Source organism: Phyllobates terribilis, unplaced genomic scaffold, assembly GCF_046119375.1.
Source record: "Phyllobates terribilis strain yellow unplaced genomic scaffold, ASM4611937v1 Scaffold_55__1_contigs__length_8800988, whole genome shotgun sequence".
Classification (NCBI taxonomy): Eukaryota; Metazoa; Chordata; class Amphibia; order Anura; family Dendrobatidae; genus Phyllobates; species Phyllobates terribilis.
The window spans coordinates 7696265-7715405 of NW_027362815.1; the positions used below are offsets into that span (position 1 = coordinate 7696265).

Below are 19141 nucleotides of genomic sequence, written 5' to 3' on the forward strand. Positions count from 1 at the left end.
TGACTGGAGGTGGTGGTGATGGCTGCTGTGATGCTGGTACTGGAGGTGGTGGCTGCCGTGATGGTGGGTCTGCTGAGTGCCCTTCTTGGGGGGTCTAATGACCGGGTTTTGTTGTCCTCAGAAAGTTGCCACCTATCAAGGAATTAAAAGATGGCCATCGGTGAATTTGGTGGCGCAGCGGCAGACGAAACAATTTGGAGGGCAGCCCTGGTCTGCAGCCTCAATAAAAAGGGAACGTGCCTGAAATAACGGGCCAGGCTTAGACAAAAACTCTCATCATCATCACTCACAGGTATTCCCATGTCACGTACGCCAGTGATGGTGGGGCGGTAGCAATGCTGGCTTATTGGTGCATGAGGGGAGGTGTCGAGGGGCTGTGGTGTACTGGTGCTCTCCGCAGGCTCTTCTTCTTTCTGGCCCCCAGCTCCGGCCTCCATTTCAGATTCCTCTCTGGCTTCCAGCACCTCCGGGCTACAGGTATTTCCCTTTTTGGTCCAGTCAGATCTGTAAGGTCAGGGATGACAGAGAAAAAAGCATTTTTAATATGCAAAATAATAATCAAACCATTACAACAAATAAAACTGAAAAAGATAGCCACTTACGGGTGAAAATCTAGGACTAGGGTCAAAAACTGGAGCCGGTCATAATATAGGTATGGCCTTTCTTTTTAAGAGCCACATCACCACTCTTTCTACCCTGTTGTCGCTCGCGGCGGCACTGGTCCCGGCAACTGCTCCATAATCTTGTCACTACACCCACTGGAAAGAAAAGTGGAAGAGATTATATACAATTTTTATAGGTAAAGGATGCTGTATGTAATAACATGTATAGCGTGTATTCTAATATCACTGCTAGCAGGGGCTGGCTGGCAAATTTTAGCCTGGGGGCAAGCACACAGCAGTGGTCCATGAGAAGCGGCCCATCCTTAAAGGTCGTTTTCCCACAAACAATAGTATATTTTAATCAATAGATCTTGGAGTAATAATAATTTCCACAATTGGATGTGATATAATAATGTTCCTGTGCTGAGATAATCTTATAAATGTGCCCCTGCTGTGTACTGTGTAATGGCTGTGTCTGACCGTGCAGGAACATGGTCTGATCATACCACATCTCCTGGGCAGGGGGGGAGAAAAAGAGGATACAGGCAGGATAGCAGGGGATCACAGAGGATTCTTTTTGTGAGTAAAACATTTCAATGCCTGTTTTTAAACAATATTTTAGCTCAAAGAAAGACTCAGCTGTGATCCCCTGCTGTAATGTATATATACTCTCTTTATATATAGATGATTAGCGTGCACACAGTCTGTAGGTCAAGGTGCAGGTACACGGGATGTGGAATCCCCAGAATCGGCGGAGATTAAATCACCGCACATTCTAGTTTCATGACGCAAACTAAAGTCTATTTGAAGACATGCAATAAGACACATTTAAGGTGCAGGGAATAATGCAACAGTAAATGAACGTTTTGACCCATCGTTTGCATCTTGAAACTAGAGTGTGCAGTGATTTAATCGATGCTATATCCTCTTTTTCTCCCCCCCTGCCCAGTAGCTGTGGTATGATCAGACCATGTTCCTGCACAGTCAGACACAGCCATTACACAGTACACAGCAGGGGCACATTTATAACATTATCTCAGCACAGGCACATTATTATATCACATCCAATTGTGGAAGTTATTATTATTCCAAGATCTATTGATTAAAATATACTTTTGTTCGCAGAAAACCCCTTCAACATGTTTATTACCAGCTGCTTCATAGGCTATATTCACACAAACGTATTGTCTAAGTGCTGCCCGTGGAGAAAAATGACAGCACTTGGTCCAGTTCAGGTGAGCATTTAAAACTGGTAATACATAAGCATAATATGTACAATGTCTGACCACTACAACACGGATTTAGGTTGTTAGAGGTGTAATGCAAGTAATCCAAGGTACGCTGCGCTTTTCTACACTCATTGGTAGTGCGGCGGATTTTTCCACATTGATAATCCGCAGCGGAAATTTCCGCAGCATGTGCACAGCAGATGCGGATTATCATTGGGGAACATAGCAGACCTTCTACCAAGCGTTTTTTAAGCGTTTCTGCAGCGGAATTGCCGTTGCGGAAACGCTTAAAAAACGCATAGTGGGCACACAGCCTAAAGGTGGCCACACATAAGCACAGGTCTGCCAGATAGATACCTAGGAATTATTATTTTGTGTATTATTTCCTACATACTTGATCGAGCAAGTCATCAATGTAAAAGTCAACTCCACATTATAGTATATGATGTACGAGTCACTAATTATCACGTGTGTCCCATCTGATGTCTGTGCACACAGTGAACATATTATACCACATACAATACAATATACATAGGAGAATATATGACTGATATATAGAGATGAGCAACTTCATTTGCAGGACCCTGATCCAATGGTCAGATGAATATTCAGTGGCTGCTGGATAGGAGCCCTGACAGCCTCCTACCTGACACCATTCTCTTTCTCTTCCTTTGATTTGTAGCCAGGCACAATGTCATGTATGTGTCACGCCAAAAAGATGACATCATGCAAAGACTATAATCAAAAGAGGAGTCAGAGATGCCGGCAGGCAGGAGGAGGCTCGCGGGGCTCTGGTCTGGTGGCCACAGACTACTGACGGGACTGTTTGACCAGTGTCCTGCGAATCAATTCGCTCATCTGTACTGGAATAAGATATATTATGACTACATACATCAGATATTACATACAGAATAGCATGTGACAGTTATATACCACACTATGAGCACAGACATCAGATATTACACCAGTGACATATTATCCTCTGTATAACATTGGATGCCTGTATCAAAGTCCATCACATCCAGTATACAGCATAATATGTGATGGTATGCGATATACTGGGATACAGACATCACATATTCATACCTCTCAACTCTTGAAGAACAGAAAGGGGGACAGAAAGGTGCTATGCGCGGCAAATTTTGGCCTCGCCCCTGGTCACACCCCAATCCACGCCCGTTTACCATTATCTTTCTCGCCCGGCAGGAGGAGTTGTCAGAGGGGCGCTGGTAGTGAGGGAAATTCAGCAGACGGCCGAGACTGCAAGGCCCAGACCCAAATCCAGGACTGTCCACTGTATCCAGGGCAGCTGGGACTAGAGATGAGCAGATGGATTCCGGGGCCTCCAGTCGGGGGTCCGGGTCAGTGCTACCTGGCGGCTGGACTGGAGGCCATGAGTCTCTTATCTTCCGGGGCAGTGCGGCCTCATCTGTGAGTCCTGCTCATCTCTTGTTGGGACCTGAGGATTATTTTTTGTTCCCTCATTCACAGTCGGAGCCGCCAGAACTTTCTCATCTTTATGTAGATTCATTATACGACATCTGGCTTTCTTGTGGTGGCTCTTACTGTATATTGGGGGCTATGCGAGGGCTCATACCGTAGGTAGGGGTGGCGTGTGCTAATACTGTATGTACGGGGTTGTGTGGGGGCTCATACTGTATATAGGGGGATGTCAGCATACTTAAATCTGCTCAATATTAAGTGATAATATAAATATACAAAAATATATAATTAATATGTTAATATTAATATTGAGCTGAATTAATTTGAACCTATTGGTTCGGGCTCCACAACAGTCACGGTCTCTCACGTGGCCCCTTGGGAAAATTAATCTCCCACCCCTGCCTATTTCAAAGCGCTATGTTAAAAATCACACAGACATCATACACACAGCGGGCACAACCATCACACAGACATCATACACACAGCGGGCACAACCATCACACAGACATCATACACACAGCGGGCACAACCATCACACAGACATCATACACACAGCGGGCACAACCATCACACAGACATCATACACACAGCGGGCACAACCATCACACAGACATCATACACACAACGGGGCACAACCATCATACAGACATCATACACACAGCGGGCACAACCATCACACAGACATCATACACACAGCGGGCACAACCATCACACAGACATCATACACACAACGGGGCACAACCATCATACAGACATCATACACACAGTGGGCACAACCATCACACGGACATCATACACACAGCGGGCACAACCATCACACAGACATCATACACACAGCGGGCACAACATGACATGTATATAGTCCCTTCTTCTCCATCATGTCTCCAGTGGCAGTGGTGGGGCCTGGTGTTTGCAATCAGCAGCAGAGTATGGGCTGTACGCAGGAGAGCTGTCAGCCCTGCAGTGTCCCTAAATCCCCTTCCCATCCCCCCTAGTCCCGACTGCAGAGCTGCTGGTGACATTGCATGAGCCCCCTCCCATCCTGTAATAACAGCAGCCACAGATGGGAGAGGCTGCGGGTCTCCCCCTCACCTCAGGACCGCACCTTGTTGTCATGTCCTCCGCAGACTTGGCCCCGCCCCCTGACCCCTCACCTCCTCATGCTGTGCGGTCTCTGCACAGTAGAATTCCTCTGCCCTGATGCCGGGGAGGAGCAGAGAGCGGGAGGCGGAGCTACAAGGGGTCACACACAGCATGGAAAGCCTGCGTGTCTGGAGGAAAAGCCCAGTGCCCAGCAGCGCCCCTGCCGGGAGAAGAGCTGAGCCGGGCCGGGACTGAGCCCTCAAATCGGGACAGGCCCAGGGAATAGGGGAGGCTTGTTAGCTCTGGATATTATACCCGCCTCCTATTATCCTGTATATAATATGGGATGTCTGGGCCTATAGTATATATATTATACCACCTACAGGCTAATATGTAACTAGTGCACATTACACCTTGAGTACAGCCATTAGATATTACACCAGTCACTTCTTCTCCTCTGCACCATCTGATGTCTGTGCACAGTATATGACATCCAGTATACAGGAGAATATGTGATGGGATATAGGACATACTGTTATACAGACATCAGATGGTATCAGGGGTGGATTAAGAGTAGCAAGGGCCCCCTCCCCCCACCTGATTTATCACGTGACATGTCACATGATCCCCTGTGATAGATCATGTGATAGTTCAAGGGAAATTAATTTGCCACAATATTAATTGTGTTGCCTCATCTGAGAGCAGCACAATATAGGGGCAGATAGCCTGATTCCAGCGATGTGTCACTTTTTCAGCTGCTTGTTGTCATTTTGAGAAAATCACCGTTTTATCAGCTGCAGATCTAGCAGCTCTCTGAATGCTGCGCTCTGTATAGCCCCACCCACACCACTGATTGGCAGCTTTCTGCCCATGCTCAGTGTACACAGAAATCTACTGATCAGTGATGGGGGTGGGGTCCTACAGAACTTACTAGTCATCTAGTGATAATTACCTTCTGACAAATCAATGATTTTATCAAAACTACACTAAGCAGCCCAGTAAGTGACACATTACTGGAATCAGTGCCTCTAACCCTACATTATGCTGCTCTCAGATTAGGTGGCAAAAACCTGATGACAGATTCCCTTTAAAGGAGCTGAAAACACAAAAAAGTTTGTATTAAAAAAAATACAAGCCATTTGTGAAATTAACTTTTTTTCATTGTTAATTCACATTAGACTGTATCTTCAACCCTTTTGTCAGCAGGTCTTATTACAGACTCTGAATAGGGCAGCTCTCTCCCTCTCCCTCAGCAGAAAGTCACAGCATGGTGAAAAAACGGGATCTTTTATGATTTTCTCATAATAAAAAAAGGACATGCAAGTCCTCCAAACTATTTTCCGTTTCTCTATAGGGGAGGTCCTAAATCTTTCTTGTTCTTTAGTTGATCACATGTCAAAAAGGCAAAGCATTTACTATGAACTCGCCTAAAAAAATATACACTGGGAGAGTAATATCATCATCTGCATGTAAATATTCCTTGACTCTAAGGGCTCGCTCACACTGTCGTATAACACGGCTGAATGCTATGTGATGTTTTATCGGATAGGACTCGGCCCTATGTTATACTATGGGACAGTGCGATTATTGGCATGAGAAAATAATCTCATTCGATATTCGGACCATGTGCACCCATACAAGTCTATGGGTGCACGTAAAACATTGGACTGCACTCGGATGTCATCCAAGTGCAGTCTGATGAACACACAGAGACTATGGAAAAGATGGAGAAAGTAAGTTCTCCATCTTCTCCATATCTGTGCTGCGAGAGAATCGGATCACACTCAGTTGAAGCTCCGACAGAGTTTGAGCCGAGTGTCATTAGCATAATTGGCCCTATTCTCTTGCATGAGAGAATATATGGCTTAGTGAGTGGACCCTAAAACTGAATAGTAGTGACGGACAGGCACCTCACAAGCGGGATCCATGTAGCTCTCAGATGTCATGTAGGTAGGGCTTCATTCCATGGGGTAGGGCTTAATTTTAAGGTATATATAAAAAATGGACTTCAAATAAAAATTAAATGAACACAAAAAGCACTAATTGAATTATTTTTTTCGTATTTATGTTTGCAGCCCCTTTAAAAACCCTTTGAGGACCAAGGCACATATATGTCCCATAGTTTTAAACTGGAAAAAAATTTGATTGAATAAAATTTAAGGTCCTCGAAGGTTTAAGTAGGTCATAAATTCATATGAATACTTGCTCATACAATTGCACATGCCAGTCGATGAAGAAGAACAGAATCAAAAATATGACATTAAGTGGAGCACTTACAGGTATTGAAGGTGAAAGAGACCAGCAAAGGCATCGTCTCGAATGACAGTAAATGAGTTAGAATTCAGCAAGCTGAAAATGAAGACAGCAGGTTAGAAGCGAACCAGACTTTATGGTGCTCAGAATTAGTCAAGCAGAATTTATTGACTGCTCTTGCAAAGCACTGAGACTCCCGCGGTGTATAGATGGCGCCGTGCGGCCTCCCGCTGTGTATAGATGGCGCCGTGCGGCCTCCCGCTGTGTATAGATGTCGCCGTGCGGCCTCCCGCTGTGTATAGATGGCGCCGTGCGGCCTCCCGCTGTGTATAGATGGCGCCGTGCAGCCTCCCGCTGTGTATAGATGGCGCCGTGCGGCCTCCTGCTGAGTATACATGTATAGAAGGCTACGAGCGGCCTCCTGCTATATATGCCGCACTCATATATATATGAGTATAGATGCCGCACGGCGCCCCCCCCAGAGACAGCAGGAGGCCGCACAGCGGCATCTATACTCAGCGGGAGGCCGCACGTAGCCATCTATACACAGCGGTAGGCCGCATTGCGCCCCCCCCAGAGACAGCAGGAGGCCGCACAGTGCCATCTATACTCAGCGGGAGGCCGCACGTAGCCATCTATACACAGCGGGAGGCCGCACGGCGCCCCCCCAGAGACAGCAGGAGGCCGCACAGCGCAATGTATACTCAGCGGGAGGCCGCACGTAGCCATCTATACACAGCGGGAGGCTGCACAGCGCCCCCCCCAGAGACAGCAGGAGGCCGCACAGCGCAATCTATACTCAGCGGGAGGCCGCACGTAGCCATCTATACACAGCGGGGAGCCGCACGGCGCCATCTATACTCAGCGGGAGGCCGCACATAGCCATCTATACACAGCGGGAGGCCGCACGGCACCCCCAGAGACAGCAGGAAGCCGCACAGCGCAATCTATACTCAGCGGGAGGCCGCACGTAGCCATCTATACACAGCAGGAGGCCGCACGGCCCCCCCAGAGACAGAAGGAGGCCGCACAGCGCAATCTATACTCAGCGGGAGGCCGCACGTAGCCATCTATACACAGCGGGAGGCCGCACGGCGCCCCCCCCAGAGACAGCAGGAGGCCGCACAGCGCAATCTATACTCAGCGGGAGGCCGCACGTAGCCATCTATACACAGCGGGGAGCCGCACGGCGCCATCTATACTCAGCGGGAGGCCGCACATAGCCATCTATACACAGCGGGAGGCCGCACGACACCCCCCCAGAGACAGCAGGAAGCCGCACAGCGCCATCTATACTCAGCGGGAGGCCGCACGTAGCCATCTATACACAGCGGGAGGCCGCACGGCGCCCCCCGCAGAGACAGCAGGAGGCCGCACAGCGCCATCTATACTCAGCGGGAGGCCGCACGTAGCCATCTCTACACAGCAGGGGGCCGCACGGCGCCATCAATACACGGCGGGGGGCCGCACGGCGCCATCTATACATAGCGGGGGGCCGCACGTAGCCATCTATACACAGCGGGGGGCCACACGTAGCCATCTATACACAGCAGGGGGCCGCACGTAGCCATCTGTACACAGCGGGGGGGCCGCACGTAGCCATCTGTACACAGCAGGGGGGCCGCACGGCGCCCCGCCCCCAGATACAGCAGGAGGCCGAACGGCGCCAACTATACTCAGCAGGAGGCCGCACGCAGTCACGCACACAAACATATACAGACATATACATACACGCATAAACACATTTGAAACACAAAAATACATATAAACAGACATGACACAATGATATCTGCCCACACACACATACAAACAGACATCACACAATGACATCTGCCCACACACACACACATACAAACAGACATCACACAATGACATCTGCCTACACACACACACACACACACACAAACAGACATCACACAATGACATCTGCCCACACACACACACATACAAACAGACATCACACAATGACATCTGCCTACACACACACACACACACACACACACACACAGACATCACACAATGACATCTGCCTACACACACACACACAAACAGACATCACACAATGACATCTGCCCACACACACACACACATACACACACATACACATACATACATACATACACACACACACACACTCACTCACCATCCCCCGGCTCGGCTCCAGTCCTCCTGGCTCCTGCTCCTCTCCCGTGATAAGTAGCAGTGACGCGGCCGGGCCAGCACAGGGAAGTTAACTGCTGCAGTGCTGGCCCGGCCGATGAAGAAGTAGCGGCGGCCGCTGCTGGGGGAACGGTACGGGGCCCCCCCTCCCGCCACTGCTACCGGTATGTGCCGCAGCGGCCCGCACATATAATAAGGGCAATCCGGCATTAGACACCCCGCCCGGAGCCGCGGGCCCTCTGCAGGCTCGGGGCCCCGGGCGGTCGCCCGGATTGCTCTCATTATAATCCGCCTATGATAATATGTGATGGTATATATGACATACTGTTATACAGACATCAGATGCTATATACTGGATAATAAATGATGGTATATATCAGGGGTGGGCAATTCATTTTCCAGAGGGGCCACATGAGAGAACGTAACTGTTGTGGGGGCCTGAACCAATAGGCTGAAAGGCTGAAATTAGTTCGGCTCAATATTAATATTAACTACAATTAATATAAAATAATATTTATATCACTTAATATTGAGCAGAATTAAGTATGCCAACATCCCCCTATATACAGTATGAGCCCACACACAGCCCCCCTATATACCATATGAGCACACACATAGCCCCCTGTATACAGTATGAGCCCCCACATAGCTCCCTATTTATTTATTTATTTTACATACCATATTTTGCAGATTATAAAATGCACCGTATCATAAGACGCACCCCAAATTTTGGTGAGAAAAATAGGAAAAAAAATTTTTTAATATCATGGTGGTGCTTCTTATAGTCTGCTTTTACGGTAGATTACCCAGGGAAGGGGGCTGCTGTGGTGGAGCAGAGTCGCTGCTCCAGGAAGCTGACAGCGGCAGGAGTGGGGTGATGCTGTGGACCCCAGGCTGGGAGGGGGATGTTCGACGATGAGCCGGGCTCCGTGCTTTCACAAAATGCCGGCGCATCCCCTGTACTTCCCGTGGTTTTCAATGCTGTAGACTTAGGGAAAATGGCCACCGGAGGCGGCACATGTTTAGGTTGAGACCTCGGGAGACAAGATCTCGGTGTCACGATCTCAATCCGCACATGCGCCGCCTCTGGTGGCCTTTTTTCCCAAGTTCACCGCATTGAAAACCATGGAAAGTGCGGGGGCTCCTCCGACATTTTGTGAAAGCACAGTGCCCGTCGCACAGCCAGACACCCACCTTCCCAGCCTGGGGCCCGCAGCATCGCCTCACTCCTGCCGTCACCAGCTTCCTGCTGCAGCGACCCTAAAATGCCACTCCTAAATGCCCCGGTAAACTACATTCAGATTATAAGACGTACCCCCATTTTCCCAAAAATTTTTGAAGGAGAAAAGTGCGTACTATAATCTGAAAAGTACAGTATATAGTGCTATTAATTCCACAGCAGATTACAGACATTATTCCTACATACAGTATGCACCCCACATAGCCCCTATATACAGTGTAAGCCACCACCACATAGCCCTTATATACAGTGTGAGCCCTCATATTCCATCCTATATACAGTATTAGCCACCACATAGCCCCCTATATACCGTATGAGACCCACATAGCCTCCTATACATATTATGAGCCGCCACATAGCCTCCTTTGTACAGTATGAGCCCGCATATAGCCTCCTATATATAGTATGAGCCCCCTATGTACAGTATGAGTCCTCATAGCCTCCTTTATACAGTATGAGCCCCCACATAGCCTTCTACTGTATACATATTGTTAGCTGCCACATAGCCTCCTATGTACAGTATGAGTCCCACATAGCCTCCTTTATACAATGTGAGTCCCCACATAGCCTCTCTATATATTGTCAGACCCCACGTGGCCTCTTATATACATTATGAGATCCGCATAGCTTCCTATATATAGTGTGAACCCCCACATAGTCTCTCTATATACAATATGAGCCCTCAAATAGCCTCCTATATACAGTATGATTCCCTCATAGCCTTCTATATACAGTGTAAGGCCCCACATAGCCTCTTATATACAGTGTGAGGCCTCACATAGCCTCCTATATACTATATGAGCCCTCACATAGCCTCCTATATACTATATGAGCCCTCACATAGCCTCCTATATACTATATGAGCCCTCACATAGCCTCCTATATACAGTATGAGTCCTCACATAGCCCCCTATATGCAGGCACACATTCCATGCACATACGAAAAAAAAAAAAAGAAGACATACTCACCTCGCTCTCATTCCCCCGCGGTCTGTTCTTTTCTCCGGTGCACTGACTCTCCACACAGCAGATGTGATGTCGTGATGTCATCATGTTTGCTGCGTCAGTCGCAAAAGCTGATCTGTGGAAGTAGGAGCCAGTGGCTCCGTCTTCCACCAATGTATTCACCACACTGCAGATAGCAGTGATATTGGGATAGGGGAGAGTATGGTGTGGCCCGTGCACCACAGTTTTCAGCCCTTCGGCTGTCTCAGTCCGCGGGCTGACCTTTGTAGTTACAGTATTATATATACCAGACATGGGTAGAGTTCAGATATACTATACACACATTACCTGTACATAACATCTGTTCACACAGTATACCACATGCATACAATATATATTAGAATACATGACTAGTATATAATATACTGTCACTATAGACATCTGATGTTGTATAGTAATGTGTATTTTTTTAAAACATCTGATGTGTGTATCACAGTAGATGATAGGCTAATCTGTATACTAGATGTGGTATATTATGTACAGGGATATACACTGCACTGCAGCCTTGCAGCACTGGGGTCCTGGGTTCAAATCCCACCAAGGACAACATCTGCAAGGAGTTTGTATGTTCTCCCCGTGTTTGCGTGGGTTTCCGGGTTCTTCGGTTTCCTCCCACACTCCAAAGACATACTGATAGGGAATCTAGATTGTGAGCCCCGATGGGGACAGCGACGATAATGTATGTAAAGCGCTGCGGAATATGTTAGCGCTATATAAAAATAAAGATTATTATTACTGAACACACCTGGACCTGCCTACAGGACCTCACATATTATATATATATGGGGCCATATAGTAGAATATGAGGTGCTGTAGGTTCAGCTGTAATCAGTCGGTGCAGGGTCTTGTATTGTGATGTCTGTGGTCTCTGCTGGGACTAAGTGTGATTTATTGCACCAGACTGAACTTTTTGCACTGACAGGAGGACCCTAATCTGCATGAAAGTTCAGCCTCCTGCAATAACTCACACGGAGCCCCAGCAGCTGGCCCTCTGATTGGACAATATAGAATCCTGGGTGAATTTATGAGAAGGTGAGCACAGTCCCGCTTCCCCCTCACTGCAGACCTCCTGACCTCATACTGACTGAGACCACTGAAGTCTCCGATCCACAGGCTCCTGTCCGGCTGACTGAATCAGTTCCAGGTTCGCTGTGTGACGTCACTTCAGCAGACTCAGCCACACAGCGTGCAGGGGGTGTATCTGCATCTCTGCCATGTGGTCGGGTCGGCAGCTGAACATATTTAAAGGTACAGTGCAGTCCCCTGGCAGCCCTGAGCAGCTGCTTGGGAACTGGTCTGGGGGGGCATTTGCCCCTCTGCACCCCAGCCCAGCCCGCCCTTGACTGCTAGTATGATGGTGACTTTTCTTTGTCTTTTTTTTTTGTGTTTATTCTGGCTTGCCTAATTTTCGCTTTTGATGGCGATATGTTTTGGAAAAAAATTAGACACATAATGTTCTGGCTTCAATAGTTATTTGTGTTAAACCTCACCTACAAAATAACCCATATTCAGACAATCCTAATATACCGTTTGTATTTGCCATACTTATATCATCTTGAACCTGCTGTGAGCCGCCTTCCAAATTAGGATATAGTTGGCAGCAAATCTAGTTCCACGGACCGGCCATACCTACCAAACCCTCCGCACCATGGTGTATTTCTACCCTTTATTCCACTTCCCTCACTTACTCATGTTGCTGATCCCCCCACATTTTTCAGCACCCAGTCCTGGCCCTGATTACAGTTCTGCACCTTATTATAATTTGTAATGTTTATTTGCTTTATTTTGCATATTTTGGCGCATGACAGAAATATTTCTTTTTGATCATTTTTTAAATAAATTAAGTTTGTTTTTTCCTATCTGCTTGTTTTATTCTTTGCCACCTTATACAAAAAGGTAGTTAAATGTAATGTTCAAGGATACAGTGGGTACTGAAAGTGTTCAGACCCCTTTACATTTTCACTCTTTGTTTCATTGCAGTCATTTGGTAAATTCTAAAAAGTTCATTTTTTTTCTCACTAAAGTGCACTCTGCACCCCATCTTGACTGAAATAAACAGAAATGTAGAAATTTTTGCAAACTTATTAAAAAAGAAAAACTGAAATATCACATGGTCATAAGTATTCTGACCCTTTGCTCAGACACTCATATTTAAGTCACATGCTGTCCATTTCCTTGTGATCCTCCTTGAGATGGTTCTACTCTTTAATTGGAGTCCAGCTGTGTTTAATTAAACTGGTAGGACTTGATTTGGAAAGGCACACACCTGTCTATATAAGACCTCACAGCTCACAGTGCATGTCAGTCCAAATGAGAATCATGAACTCAAAGGAACTGCCCAAGGAGCTCAGAGACAGAATTGTGGCAAGGCATAGATCTGGCCAAGGTTACAAAAGAAGTTCTGCATTACTCATGGTTCCTAAGAGCACAGTGGGCTCCATAATCCTTAAATGGAAGAAGTTTGGGACCACCAGAAGTCTTCCAAGACCTGACCGTCCAGCCAAACTGAGCAATCATGGGAGAAAAGCCTTGGTGAGAGAGGTAAAGAAGAACCCCAAGATCACTGTGGCTGAGCTCCAGAGATGCAGCAGGGAGATGGGAGAAAGCTCCACAAAGTCAACTATCACTGCAGCCCTCCACCAATCGGGCCTTTATGGCAGAGTGGCCCGACAGAAGCCTCTCCTCAGTGCAAGACATATAAAAGCCCACATAGTGTTTGCTCAAAAACACATGAAGGACTCCCAGACTATGAGAAAAATAAGATTCTCTGGTCTGATGAGACAAAGATAGAACTTTTTGGTGATAATTCTAAGCGGTATATGTGGAGAAAACCTGGCACTGCTCATCACCTGCCCAATACAATCCCAACAGTGAAACATGGTGGTGGAAGCATCATACTATGGGGGTGTTTTTCAGCTGCAGGGAAAGGACGATGGTTGCAATTGAAGGAAACATGAATGCGGCCAAGTACAGAGATATCCTGGATGAAAATCTCTTCCAGAGTGCTCTGGACCTCAAACTTGGCCGAATGTTCACCTTCCAAGAAGACAATGACCCTAAGCACTAAGCTAAAATAACAAAGGAGTGGCTTCAGAACAACTCTGTGACCATTCTTGACTGGCCCAGCCAGAGCCCTGACGTAAACCCAATTGAGCATCTCTGGAGAGACCTGCAAATGTCTGTCCACCAACGTTCGGCATCCAACCTGATGGAACTGGAGAGGATCAGCAAGGAAGAATGGCAGAGGATCCCCAAATCCAGGTGTGAAAAACTTGTTGCATCATTCCCAAGAAGACTCATGGCTGTACTAGCTCAAAAGGGTGCTTTTACTCAATACTGAGCAAAGGGTCTGAATACTTATGACTATGTGATATTTCAGTTGTTCTTTATTAATAAATTTGCAAAGATTTCTACATTTCTGTTTTTTTTCAGTCAAGATGGGGTGCAGAGTGTACTTTAATGAGAAAAAAATGAACTTTTTAGAATTTACCAAATGGCTGCACTGAAACAAAGAGTGAAACATTTAAAGGGGTTGGAATACTTTCCTTACCCACTGTATATGATTTTCACAATAATCTTGGGGAAATTAAATTTATTAGAAAGATTTTGAGAAAGGGGGACTTCAAATACATAAGTAGGGCCATAGCAGTGATGACTTAGCCCAGGAACTTAGGACCTTATATTGTCTATTCATATATAGTTTAGTCTACATTTTGGCGTTGTTTTACATCCTTACAAATTTAGGTGTTTATTTTTGAAAAAATGGGATGGGGTCCATTTAATTTTCTTAACAGCTGAGGGAAAGCAGTGGGCAATCTGGGAAGGGGCCGCTATTCATGGATCTTCCCAGCTTATTAATAACAGCTCACAGCTGTCTGCTTAGCCTTTAATGGTATTAAAAAGGGGGTATCCCCCCAAAAATTATGTGGTGTCCCACGTAGTTAATAACCAGCAAAGGCTAAACAGACACCTGCAGGCTGATATTAAAAGGCTGGGAAGGGACCATGGATATTGGCCTCCTCCCTGACTAATAACATGAGCCCTCAGCCACCCCAGAAATTCTGGTGCTTATTCTCGGCTCTTCCCACTTGCCCTGGTGCATTGGCAAGTGGGGTAATGGTTTTGGGGTTGATGTCAGCTGTTTGATGTTTGCTGACATCAAGCCCAGGGGTTAGTAATGGAGAGGCGTGAATAAGACATCCCGATTACTAACGCCATTAGTTCAAGTAAAAAAACTCACACAGAGCAAAGACCTTTGTTTGAACAAAACACTCAATGACCCTCTTTTACACATTTCTTAAGATCCACATAAAAATAAAAAAACAAAGTAATCCTCACCTGTCCGCAGATAATCCATACTGATGATGTCGAACAATGATCCCCAGATCTGCTACTTCCGATTGGTGTGTTGAGCGGTTGCATGAGTATGTAACTGCTCAGCACGCCAGCTGGAACTCACTGACAGTAGCCTGAGGACGTTCCTGCAGTGACGAGCGATGCCGTCAATAAGGTTGCAACTTGAAAACGCTTTGCTATTTTCTTATAGCCTACTCTTGCTTTGTGGGCCTCCACCATTTTCATTTTCAGAGTGCTAGGCAGCTGCTTAGAAGAACCCATGGCTGCTGTTTTTTGGCACAAGGTTAGAGGAGGCTGGGTTTTTATAAAGTTGGGAAATTTGTATCACCTGGCCTTTCCTAATGATAGTGAACAAGCCATAACCTTTAGGGTATGTGCAGATGGTCGGTGTTGGCTGCGCTTTGAACGCAGCATACTTTATACTGCGTCCAAAGCGTTGCACGCAAGTGAATCCGCATGTGTTCAATGAACCATGCGGATTCACCACATCCTATACATTACAGTGATATAATTTCTCTTGCGGAGACTAGGGTCTCTGCAAGAGAAATTGACATGCTGCGGTCTGTGAAGACGCACTGCATGACCGTCTCCACGGGTGAGCTGCAGGAGCACGGAGACACATAGTGGACATGGGATTTGTATAAATCCCATCCACTATGCTGTAACATCTGGCCGCTGCAGATTGCACGCAGCGCAAGTGTGCTGCATCCAATCCGCAGTGTTTACTGACCATGTGCACGCACTCTAACAGGCTAATTAAGGTCTGAAACCTTGGTCAAAGTTTTCTGAGCACACAAATCTCCAAGGGTGCCCAAACTTTTGCATCAGCCCATTTTCCTTTGTGTAATTTTTAAAATGTAAAAAATTACAATATTTTTTCTTGCCTAAAATGCAAAGGAAATGTGTCATCTTTAACTTTAGCCCTTTTATAGAGATCATTTCATCTTCAACTTGCTTTACTGTTCACAATAACAGTAATTTTTTTCCAAGGGGCCTAAACTTTTACATGCCACTGTAAGAGAAACACATCGCTATTTACATTACTCGTAAAACCGCATGGCACTGTACACATAAAGGGATTATTGCCTTCAAGGGTAGGAATGCTGCAGAACAGTCCATCACTCTTACATTCCCTCTTTGGACATGGTCATCCTCGACCATTCTGGAACCTGGAAGACAACGCACAGCATATACAGTGGGGGCCCTTGAAAATGCACACTGCAGCCGCAATACTCGCTGCCTCTGTCAGGCCTGAGGCTGTGGTACTAACCGTGGAGGAGTCATTGCTGGACATGATCTTCCCGCTGAGGGCTTAAATATTGGATGTGACATCTGGTCATCTGGTCAATGACTTTGTGGCACCCCTGAGGGTTCAGTCGCCACAGAGGTACTGCACCTCACCCAGAAGTGTGGCATCTCCTTCTCTCAGGTAAGGAGGAAGTACTGCCGGCGGCACGGTGGCGCAGTGGTTAGCACTGCAGCCTTGCAGCGCTGGGGTCCTGGGTTCAAATCCCACCAAGGACAACATCTGCAAGGACTTTGTATGTTCTCCCCGTGTTTGTGTGGGTTTCCTCTGGGTTCTCCAGTTTCCTCCCACACTCCAAAGACATACTGATAGGGAATCTAGATTGTGAGCCCCGATGGGGACAGCGACAATAATGTATGTAAAGCGCTGCGGAATATGTTAGCGCTATATAAAGATTATTATTATTATTATTAAAGATTATTACTGCCCGGGACCCCAACACCTGCACTCAACACTGCACTACTCCAGGCCGGCTGAAAGGGCAATATGCGCTTCTTTTGCTGCCCTGTCCCTGGCTGCAGTGGGGGAAACCAAGGAGAGGGGGAACCAGTAGTGGGTGTGGGTGGAGGACGTAGAACAGGGGAGCACTTAGACATAAAAAAGGAAGCCATCTTAGTTGGAGCAGTGCAGTTCAGCCAGTGAGTAGCAAGGAGAGGAGGGGAGCAGAGTCTCTTCAGGAGCTCTGCTCCATTGTGGGCCTAGTGAGAGAGGCCCAGGAGAGGAGTGGGAGCAAGGGAGGAATTCTCCGGGAACAGAATGGATCCCAGGGGGTACGGTGAGTGCAGGACGGCACCCATACGCCCGAATCTGCCAAGAATCAGAGGGATCAGGCCGCAGAAAGGGAACTGGTCCCTGGACCAGCCGTGTTACTCCAGGTCTCGGCTGGAAAAACCGGAGGCTTCTGCACTTCCATGGTACAGTTGCCACAGCCTCACCCTAGTCGCCGTGAAGGGCATCAAGTAGGTTCGGGAACTCCAGGTTGCCCAGAAGGGACTTCAGAGCACCCGATCGGGACTGTGTGTGGGGAGCGCAGGGTAGGAGTGAGAAGACACAGCGCGGGAAGTCAGTCAAGGAAGGAACATAAGAAAGGGGGTCCCGTTAAGTGCTTCTAATCTACTTGAAGGACTGCTGAACCCCTGCCTGGCAAACGCAGTGCGACGCGGGAGTCTGACACCTGGACAGTGTAGCGGAGGAACCTAAAAAGAACTGTGAGTAAACTCGGATGACTGCACTCCACTGTCTCTGTCAGTTATTTCCATCATGCTACCGCGCCTGCACTACAACGCCCAGCATTACCATCTGTAACTACCCTTCCCCAGGGGCCCGCTCCACCTGTGGGGAGCAGAAACATCCCAGCTGCCATCCCATCACCCCCGGGGGTCTGCAGCAGCGCCGGTATTCATTACCGGGAACCACAGGTGGCATCACGAGACAAACTGTTAACAAACCCCCTTTTAAAGAGCGACCCCAGAGGATGGGCCCGGGAGCCGACTGCCGTGACATCCTACAAAGAAGGTAAAGGCCCGGGTACCAAGTTTCCCCCCATTTCACCCCTGGGCGGGTCAACTTCACCACCTCCTGGGTGCTCGAGTTGGGCCCTCACCCATTTCTCCCACTCCTTCTTACCCTCAATGACCTTCACCACCCATCTGGCCTTAACAGGGTCCAGGGCTGGTGTCTCTTCCATGTACTGCTGTGGCCGGGGGATGAGGACTGTTTCCCAGGCTGATAACACTCCAGGACGCTGAGGTGTACTTACCACCAGGGCTGCCAGCATAGCTTTCAGTCACCCTGCCTGGTCGCAGGATCTTGGCCACGCTGATACTGCTGCCTCCGCCTTGGAATCGGGTTCTGGTTTTGGGGACTGCGGGCGAACCTTTGTCTTGAGGTCAGGCATTGGTTCCTGGGCCTTCCCTGGACCTTCGTTGGTGCCTCTACTGATGACAGTTCACCCGGCTGCATCTCTTGCTCCAGCTGCGTCATCTTCCTTTTCCACTTGACCTTTCCGGGCCCACCGCGGAGCATAATGCCGTGGCACCGACCATCACTTTCAATAGGTAAACGGTAGCACTCCATCTTCTCTTGCCACTTTACCTCCTCACCAACAATGGTCCCAGCCCACTCTGCCGTGGGTGTGCTCTTACGTTGCTCTGCCCATTCTTGGGGGAGGCCACTTCTGGCTCACCTGCCCGTTTCCTGGGAGTCTCCACCCGTTCTCCCTTGGCTTGCTGCAATGGGCATGGTTTCTTTTTCTTCCACCGTGCCCTTCTTTCGCACACGATGGGACGGGTCCGTCTCACTCTTTCGTGTCACTCACCGACATCTTGCAGTCTCTATCCATTAACCCTATCCTAAAGACTAAACCTATTATTCTCATCTTATCTCCTGTACCGTTGCTAAGCCACTTAACTATATGAACAGTACTTCGCTGTTATAAGTTTTGTCCAAATAGTGTATATACGAG

The 19141-nt window shown here is 47.7% G+C and overlaps 1 long non-coding RNA gene across 1 annotated transcript; it reads right to left on the bottom strand.

Moving 5' to 3' along the window:
• Positions 1 to 329: 329 nt before the first annotated feature.
• On the bottom strand, positions 330 to 4429 carry LOC141192225 (uncharacterized). Its single transcript, XR_012265862.1, has 3 exons — positions 4367 to 4429; positions 603 to 758; positions 330 to 504 (listed from the first exon to the last, which is right to left on the bottom strand). It is a non-coding gene; the product is annotated as an uncharacterized lncRNA (long non-coding RNA).
• Positions 4430 to 19141: the final 14712 nt, after the last annotated feature.